The sequence below is a fragment of the Nannospalax galili genome, unplaced genomic scaffold, assembly GCF_000622305.1.
Source record: "Nannospalax galili isolate Female #2095 unplaced genomic scaffold, S.galili_v1.0 scaffold541, whole genome shotgun sequence".
NCBI classification, from domain to species: domain Eukaryota; kingdom Metazoa; phylum Chordata; class Mammalia; order Rodentia; family Spalacidae; genus Nannospalax; species Nannospalax galili.
Window position 1 is genome coordinate 991426 of NW_008345054.1, and position 10280 is coordinate 1001705.

At 39.5% G+C, this 10280-nt stretch overlaps 1 long non-coding RNA gene across 1 annotated transcript in view; it reads left to right on the forward strand.

Annotated features, from left to right (window-relative positions):
- LOC115071736 overlaps positions 1-10280 on the forward strand; it is a 21363-nt gene that overhangs the window by 986 nt on the left and 10097 nt on the right. The gene's annotated exons all lie outside the window — the stretch shown is intronic.

Below are 10280 nucleotides of genomic sequence, written 5' to 3' on the forward strand. Positions count from 1 at the left end.
AGATCAGGACTCTAAGACAATATTAAATATTCAAAAATATGAGCGACTGAAATCTAGGTGGATAGAGACAACAGCACACGAAAAAAGAAAGAAATCTTCAAGATCTAAGGATTATGAACTTCACAAATTTGAAGAAATTCTGCAACCAAAGTGTCCCTCAACTGATGAGTGGACAATGAAAATGTGGTTCATTTATACATATGATGGAGTTTACTCAGCAGTAAAGAAAGATGAAATCATGAAATTTGCAGGTAAATGGATGGAACAAGAATACACTTTTTAAAAAAAAACCATTCCACCACTGATGGGCATGGTTATAGAGTTTGAGATCACTGGGAATAGACCATGCAGGCTCAAAAATTTCTGAATTAGCTGAACTTATTTAGCTTGCCAGGGGACTCTCTGAGCCAATTTAGAGAACATAGCTCTGAGAGGGGACTGATGTTTTTGAAGGTTAAAAACTACAATCTACAAGACATCAGGCATTTTGGTTAAGCAATTACAAAGTGTTAATGAGGGAGAAATGGGAAAAATGGAGGCACCTTAATTGGGGAAACCATGATGGAAGGGTTAGACAATGCAAGAACTTCTGAAATTTAAAGAATTAAGGAATTCATTCAACCCCAAGAAGCCTAACCTGTAGATGATCATAACTCAACACAACAAATATAAAATACTATACTCCAAAGACAATTAAAATATTTTGAAAGTAGCCAGAGGAAAAATGACATATTGCATGCATGGGAAAAAAGTAATTCAAATCACTGTTGAGTTATAATCAGAACACAACAGAGATAGGTAGACATAAATATATTAAAATATATGTATTATACCTGTAATTGATTAATTAAATTTTTACAAATTCCTAGCCACCTGAAGCAAAGAAAGAAAAAAGAAAAACCAAACACAGTACCTGCATCAATTCTTTTAAAGACTACCTATTTATCATGCAACAAAAGATTGCAATCACTCAGAAAGACTCAGGAAACTAATGACAGGAAGCCCTTACCACTTTGGGGAGCCCAGACAGCTCTTCAAGAAGCAAAGGCAAAGCCTAAAAAACAACCCAGGCAAAGCCTAAAAACCCTCTGGGTTGAGGAGAAAGTACTGAAAATCTGGACAACAGAGGTTTATCTAAATTTCTTAGAAGGAAGAAAGGAAGGGGGGAGGGAGGAAGGGAGGGAATGCAATTCCACAGACAAGTCAAGAATGATCCTTGAGGGTTGAACAGAGCACACCTATGTGTGAGGAAACTGCTAGAAGCAAAGGGAGTTACCCCAAAATGATCTAGGGAGATAAGCTGGCACAAAAACAGAGCAGGAATATTGCCTGGATTGGCAGAATCGGGTAAGCAAAAAGAACTGAGTACATAGTAACTAGATGATTCAGAGAAAAGGAAAAACAACCTAGAAATTGAAAAAAATAAAACGGTAAGCTGGGGAACAATTGCAAGTGATATAATTGATACATGCATCCCAAGTCTCTAAAAATAAAGAAAAAAGACAAAAGCATATTTAAAGAAATAAAGGCACTGGGCATGGCACACATCTTTAATCCCAGCACTTGGCAGACAGAGGCAGGCGGACTTCTATGAGATAAAAGCCAGCTTGGTCTACACAGTGAGTCTCAAGACAGCTGGGGTTACTGTCAAATTATAGTGTATGGAAATCACAAATATCCAAAAAAAAAATCATAATAGGCTGCATTTTTGAAATTTTAATAAAATTATACATTCATAAATCTAAGCATTATCACCCACAGGACAGAAAACATACAGCGCAATACTCCAAGACTTCTCACCTTTAAACTCACAATTCCCATAACAAAGAAAAAATACCTTAAGAGTGCCTGAAAAAATAACACATGGCAAAAACCAAAGGATGACAGCAGGAGTTGGAGAGATGCCGAGCAGTAGTTAAGAATGTTTATTACTCTTACAGAGGACCAGAGTTCAGTACCCAGCACCCATGCTGAGTGGTTCACAACCACCTGTAACTCCAGCTCCAGGGGCTCCAATACCTCTGGTTATCTCTGGCACTGCACATATCCACACACATGCAAATATCCACACACATGCACATATCTGCACACATGCACTTATCCACACTGACACATACACATAATTAAAAATCAAAGTAAATCTTGAAAAACAAAGGATAACAGATGATTCCTTGTCTTAAGCAAAGCCAACGTGAAGACGCTGTAGCAATACCTTCTGAACAGTGAGGGAGTAATCCTGTAATCCTGGAATTTATACCCAGTGAAAATATCTTTAAAAAATGACATACTAGAGTTGAAATACTGAATTATTCAAAGACCATAATACCTACAAGATACAATAAGAAAATCCTTAAGGCCAATGAAAAACAATACCATACTAATGTATAGATAGACCCAAAGGAATGACTATTGCTCATTTTAATTACTTAGGTAATCATATTAATTAGATGCTAAAGAATGAGAGTGTAATATGAAGTTTATAGTAGTGTCAATAAAATATAACTAGGGTAACAGGAGAGGAAATTTGGGGAGATTGTGGATTGTTTCATTATCTTTTCACATTGTTGTCCCATAGTTGTACATACATATTCTAAAACTGTCAAATGCCACAAATAAAAATAAAAGCCTGTAACTGAGTTACCACAGTGAGACTTTATAGCAATCACAATCCAGCTATTCAAGAGTGTTTATTTTATAAATGAATACAGTGAATTCTAAAGGTGATAAACATGCCCAAAATCACCTAACAAGGCTGACCTCACCTTAAAACCAAAGTAAAATAGGATAATATAAGCTGGGAAAAGATGGGGCAGGTCCAATACCATGGCTAGAGTTCTCTGCTGGAGTTGGAGGACAGTCAACAACCTCTCCCTACATTTGTATTTACAGCCCCTGCCAGCTGCTAGCACAGACCCTAGGCTCCCCCACCTACATATGCTCCAGCTGCTCCACTCTTGAAGTTTACTGAACAAGCAACTGTTTAGAGACAATTTAATTGTAATGAGTCCTCATAGCTAAGTGGTCTTTTATTAGCCCAAATGCAGTTCCATGCATCAGGAGGGGCCACCTTCCCCCGACTCTCTTCCAGTCCTTCTCCATTAAAGTGAAATATGGCTTTAATATAGTCACACCTGGGGAAATGCTCTCCCAGGCAGCAGCAATGGATGCCCACCCTCCCCCACTGAAGGACTGCCTTTTATTTCTTTATTTCTTGGGGCTGGGTTTGGCAGCTTATGGAATGATCAGATTGGTTTTAAAGTCAATAGAAACACAGGGCATAAAAAAATCATGAACACTCATGTTTTGGAGCTGACTTCAGTCATAATTTAAATAAAATATGGTGGTGGGTGTGGTGAGGGAACAGAACAAATAGACCATGAACACTGGTCTTAGAATTTCTTTATTCAGTGTGTTCAGGGAAATTGCAGGATAAACAACTCCATCAAGTACAGGTTTAATGTCTCTTGGGCTCCCTGAAAGCATGGGAAAGTTACAATGGGCCAAAGCATTCTGGTCTCAGATCTGTGGGAACCACATGAATAGGAAGTTATGAAAACAGCTAATACAGAAAAAGATCCAACTCAACTTTGATTCCAGTACAAAGTAAGCTACAAGAGTAGAGCGGAGAACTCATTCAACACACATCACAGGTAATGTATTTCATCACCTTCCAAGTAAGTTTAGGACAGCCTCATATTTGGATGCATCTAGTTGCCTTGGGCACTCCAAACACCATTGCTTTAGACACTGAATGTAACCTTTTTTTTTTTTTTTTTTTTGGTCTTTTTGAGGCAGGGTCTCCCTGTAGCCCCAGCTGTCCTGGAACTCACTATGTAGGCCAGGCTAGCCTTGAACTCACAGAGATCCACCTGCCTTTGCCTCCCAAGTGCTGGGATTAAAGGCATGGGCCACCCTCTTTATCATGTTAACAAAGGCTCAGAGCCATTAATAAGTTTGGAAACATCAGACAAGTCTCATCTCTTTAATTCTAAAGTCTTTTTTTCCTATTTACACTATGGTGCTATGAGTGGGATACGTCCCTCTTCTCGTAGGATATCCTGACCAGAACGTCCCTCATATCTCCAACTTCCTCTTTTATGAAACATATCAACAGTCCATCCTGACAGGGTAACTTTGTATACCTTCCCCTAGCTGAGAATGATCAAATAAATACCTTTTCAAATATTTGTATTCCACAAGATGTTGCGTCCATATCTTCTGTCAAATACGACTGTTATGGTTGCAAATTTCTTTCTGGAGATGAATCCAAATTTTACAGGGAGCCAGCGAGTATCTTCAAGCTGTGCTTCTGGGAATTTAGTCTCGTTGGCTTCTCCTCTAAGCAGCTGGTGGAACTGCTATAGGGAAACACAATCAGGAACAAATAACGACTCTAGAAATTTAAGTTTCTAATAAAGAGAGATTGAGAGAGAAAAAAATTTGGGAGTCAGAATCTTTTAATTAATAAATTTCACCCTCTTTCATACATACTGCTTTTTTAGTTTTTCCCCTTAGTTCACTCTATCTTTGACCACTGCTACCATCAATAACTCTAATGTCCTTGGATGCTGTATTCTTTCTTTCCTTTGAATGAGGCACATACTTGCTTTACTCTTGGGCAAACTCACCAGTGTCTTATAATCAAGGCCTGCTCTTTCTTAGTGGTGTAAGAGTGAAAGGAATATAAGGAGGGTTTATTGTTTTTCTAATGATATTCACATGAGCTGCTGTGTTCCCATTAAAAACAGGGCCTGGGCATGCTTAGATTTTATAAGAAAGTATAATGGCCAGGCACTGTGACTGCTTTCTGATTCCTCATATGTCTCCTTTGAAATGAGCCAGTGTGGCAGGCAGACAGGAGACGGTTTAGGCTCAGCATTTGGACATTACCCTACAATGTTTCTTCACAAAAATAGGAAAGAAAAGTTATTCTAAAGGAAAGTCAAAATTGGGGTGGCTTAAGCTTATCTCATGTACTTAGATTTTAGGGGAAGAACTTTGTAGTAAAAAGTACCATCAGATTGCAAAATTGGCTTTCCATAAGACTGTGTAAAATACATGATATCCATCAGGGCATGAGACTTCCTGAGAACTATATGATAGCAAGTGTTGACTGGGAACTGAGTGAAAAGAAATGGTTCTCCTGCCAGCCATGCAGGACCCCCACAGGGTCAGCAGGGTGAACACACAGAAGGCAACCCCTTTTAGAGCAGTGTGGAAAATGCAGTCAAGAACCAAAGGAACTTGTAGGGAAAGCGGACAAGGACCCCTCCAGTTTAGTAATGCTGAACCTTTCCCACGTTTTCATTCTCTGTCTTCGAAAGGAAGATTCCAGTGATTGAGGGATGCTTAACGAAAGCTTCAGAAATCTCTGCTTCTGGTTATTCCTTTCTCTATTCCCTTTGGCTTCTAATTCACTTGAAAAGTTCAGCTTGTAGGAGTCAAGAAACATTGAAAAACAAGGTAGCTCGCTGGAGAAGAGATGAGGCAGTTGGGGAAAGCGCAGCATTACCAACTTCCAGCAAGGAAGTCAGAAAGATGGTTTTAAAATATATTTAATTGAGTTTTTGTACATTTCAAACAACAGAGCTCAATCAAATTTATGTTCCACATCCCTACCCCCTATAGCCCCCAACTTGGATTCCATGCATTCTGTCATATATGTTATGTCCTATCCAGTCAAGAATTTGTACCCAGATGTCCCTTGGTGCAAGTTCATAAACTGGAGTTTGGTCAGCCTATCTAGAGTCACTCCCTTAAAGAAGATCTACTCTTCCTCACCCAACAGTAATCAGTTGCCATTAGTTCCTCACCTAAGGTTGGGGCCTACTGCCCACTTTCCCAGTTCTATGTTGGATTTTTGTCTGATTGAGTCAGCATGGGTCTTGTACACACTGTCAACATTGTTGCAAGTTCAATTGAGCAAGTTCCCAGTGGCCTGAAAGCCTCTGTTTCTTATGTTCTTGCACCAACCCTGGGTCTTAACAATCTTTTGGCCCCTTCTTCTTCAATGGTCCCTAGCCATGTGTGGGTGAGGTTTAATATAGAAGTCCTATCCAGGAACACACACTCTGAAGTCTCTTGTTCTCTAAAATTTAACCAGTTGTGACCTTCTGTGTTTATCATACTCTGTTGTATGAGGGAACTTGCTGATGTGAGTTGAGGGATGTATTAGCATTCTCTCTACCCCCTCCCCCATGGTCCATGAGCCTCATGTGTAGAGGATTCACTGTAGATGTGTCACTTAGCTCTGGGCATCTCCCAGACATATATTCTCTATGTGTGACTAGTTGTGTAACTCTGTAATTGCTTCCATCTGTTGCAAAAAGAAGCTTCTTTGATGGGTGCTATAGCATATACTTCTCAGGGTAGAAGTGTGTCTGTGGCAGGCAGATCAGGAGACCAGGGGCAAGGTGGTGATGGGGACAACCTATGGAGGGTCTATCAAACTATGCTGGAGAATTGAGCTGGTCTGAGTGAAAGGGATCAGGATGCAGTGGGCATATCTGGACAAAGGAGGTAGTCCAGAGAACTGAGGTGGAAAGAACAGTAACAGGCCTGAACCCAAGACTAAAAGGAGGACCAAATTGGGGGGGAGAACCAGAAAGGTGTTTTATAGAGCATTTCCCTTTACATGCTCAGCAACAGTTACAATTTGACTGCTTTGACTCACCCCAAAAGATTAAATCCACGTCTAAATTAAGCATTATGTTTTAGAAGTATTTCTCCTTTCCTTTTTCTATGATCCACCTCAGTCAAACCTTAAAGATAAAGATACCTGTTTGGAACACTGATTGTTCTCTATCTCCCACTCCCTTAGCCCAGAATGTGAGTCACCATGCTTGAGTCTACCCTACTTTGTTTCTGTTTGGGCATCATTCGATCACCAGATTCTGACCACCAATTCCTGACTAATCGTATTATCTCTGTTACATGGTAGACTAGGACAAAATTAAAGAAGGATCTAGAGATGGGAAGGAGAGCTGGGCTAGATGAAGGAAGGCTAATGTCAGTGTAGAAAGAATGAGTAAAACTATGCAGTGTTCAGGTCTCAAGCTTGGCTTGCATAGAGGTTTTGTATAAACACACCCACCTCAGTGCTTCTCGTCAATAACATTTCATTCAGAGCTTAAAATGACAATCTCTTTTCTCAAAGGGCAACCTTAGAAGGTAAAGAGAGACTGGGGAGGGAGAAAGTATAGAAGAAGGTACAGAGAACACTGTAGAAAGTTACATGGAAAGCAGTCCCAAGAGTTTAACTGGAAAACCTATTACTAGGTTATACTCCAGAGGAACCCCAGTGTCTTCAGAAACACTTAAGGCAGTAGGAAGAGTAAACAAATAATGCTAAGCTGGATGCACAGGAGTCAGGTGGGGAGGTCTTCTGTTCACCTTCTCCAGAAACAGCCCAAATATGGTGAAGCTGTATGCATCTCTTCTTTTTCCGTTGACTGAAAATGTCACTTCAATACAAAAAGAGGCTTACATTCAACATATGCATTAGGATGTGCTGTTTGCTTACAGGTGGACACTGTCAATTTTTATTTTTTAATTATTTTATTATTTTTTATTTTATGTATATGAGTATATTTCTTGCCTGTAGATAGGTGTACTTGTGCTGTGCAAGGCCCATGGATGTCAGAAGAGGGCACTGGATCCCCTGGAACTGGAATTGCAGATGGTTGTTAGCCATCATGTGGGTGCTGGGAATCAAATCCGGGTCCTCTGCAAGAGCAGCCAGTGCTATTAACCGCTGAGCCATTTCTCCAGCCATCATTTTTTGTTTATTTTAAAATATATCTAATTGTCTAAGAAATAATGAAAGCATACACAAGTACCATTAATCTACCAATAACCCAATCTCAACTATATGTAAAATTAGATTATATACATGTTTGTGCATTTGTGCATAGATGATGGATAGATAAATATAGAGCTATAGAAGGAAAAAGGTATCTTCTTTGTGCTGAAATAATAAAATAGTACTCTGTGTTTATGTGTTTGTGGATTTCTCTTTCCTTAAACTTAAGTTTTAAGCCAACTGAAATATATGTTATATGTAATATTAAATGTAGGAATTTAATGATATATTCAGAGTTTGTAACCAACATTTCCAACATTATTTAATATAAATATATTTTCCAGTGATTTTAAGAGTCATAGTCTATCACATAACTGTTCTATGTACTTGTAGATCTATTTTTTTTATTTATTTATTTATTTTTACACTCACTTCCCAGATAGTGTCCCATAGCCTCCCTCCCCCACTAGAGCCCTTATACTCTGATATCCCTGCTACTGTCTGCTGTGTTGTTGGCACCCCCAGCCATTCCCCATTACCCATTACTTTGCTGAATCTAGTCAGCCTATCTAGACTTCCTTGTTTTAGGAAGATCAGCTGTTTTCATCTAGTGGTAATCAGTTGCCAATATTCCTTTGGATAAGATTGGGGTCTGCTGTTCATTTTCCCAGTTCTATGCTGGGTTACTATCTGGGAGTCCCTTTGGCCACCTTGGCCAACTATTCAAAAGAAGGTATCACCTGTCTGGCATTGTTGCTTGTTATGTAGCCTTTAGCCATACACGTGGACTCTTATGAAATTATATTGGCCCCTTTAATCTTTGGTTATACTTTCAGGTCGTTTGAGGATCTGTTCCTCAGGGCTCCCACGGGCTTGAAAGGAGCCCCTGGCTCCTTTCTTTTACCAGTTCCACCTATATGAAGATAAGTCAAAGGTCCTGCTCAATCATGGCTTTGCTTGGAAGCATGGAGGAAATGATTCCTCTGTGTTGACCCTCCTCTTTATAGACTGGACACTGATTAAAGTCCATCTGGTGGGGTCTCCTCGGCCTCCTTGATCAAGAGGACAGGAGACCCACCACCATTATAGGATATTTGGAGAGATGCTCATAGTCCCCTGGAACTAGTCGACCTAGAAGGACAAGGAGCAAAAAGTGTCCTTTATGTCCCTCTCACCAAATTATTATAGGCCTCAAAGTTTGTCTGTTAAACACCCAGGACGGTTAGTTCCACCAGTCTTGTATTTTTAATTATTGTGTGTCATGTAGCTAAATCTTGGGCAAAGACCAGTTGTTCTCAGATAAACCTTACCTAGACATATATTTCTTGATCTGCAACGTATAATTTGTCAGTAGGTTGGAAGGAGTCCCCTGTTGATGCAAATGCTGCAGAGAGTCATGAACTTAGGCACCACCATATTTTCTTCATGATCATAAGGCAGAAGGAAATCAACAGACCAATTCAAACAGTTGAGATCAGAATAAACATGTATTTCTTCATTGTGCAGATAACTTATCAATTTATCTCTAAATATAAAAATAATCAAGGAACTCCTTCTGAGGTAGGACACTAGGAGAAGGCTATTATTGAGGAAGAAAGGAAATGGGGGCACCTTAAATGGGAAAACCATGATGGAGGGGTGAGACAATGTGAGAGATAAACAATGCCTAGCTAGTTTTATAGATCTATTTTTAAGCTCTGTTATGTTATACTAATTTATTTGCCTTTTCTGGTGTCAAAATGTTTGTTTTAGGCATTACACTGGCTGGGTCTCTTACTAACTATAAAGTTAAGAAAGAACTTTCTCAAAAACTATTTTTGGCCACTCTCCCACATTTGCTATCCCATTTGACCTTTGGAATTCATTCGTATGATTAGTGTCTACATCCCCTCCCCAGAGGGAAGAATGATTGCCTTCTTTGAATTGCATCGTATTTCCATATACCTTTGCCAAAGGCAGACAGTAAAACAGCATTGAAGCATCAAAATCTGCATGGGCATTTAGTCTCAGGCATGAACCTCATGGGGCCCTGGAGAGCCAGCATGTCTAAACCTGCAGGGTGATCCAGCTATGTCACTCAGCATGCAAAGGAAAGTAGGGATGTGGTTTGGGTGACCTGAGATTCAGTGTCTCATCTGTCTAGTGGGGAGGACAATACTCAGGCTACAGGGTTGTTAGTTGTACAGTGTGCTGTGTATCTAGCAGAATGTATACTGAAAACAGTCAACCCCTTCCTTTCTCCATCCTACTAGTCAATTCTCAGTCACATATCTAACTTTCTTTATTCAACACCTTTATGGATATTATCATAGATTATTTTTAGTGCTGTAGTTGGTACGTTGGGAGATATGGAGACAGAAGGTCAGAAGGAAATTCCAGCCCTCATCTCAATTAATTTAAAATCTGGTGGTTGAACAAGCACTTCAAATAATTTTTTAACAAAGTAATCAACTAAATGAGTTTGTGGAATATATATATA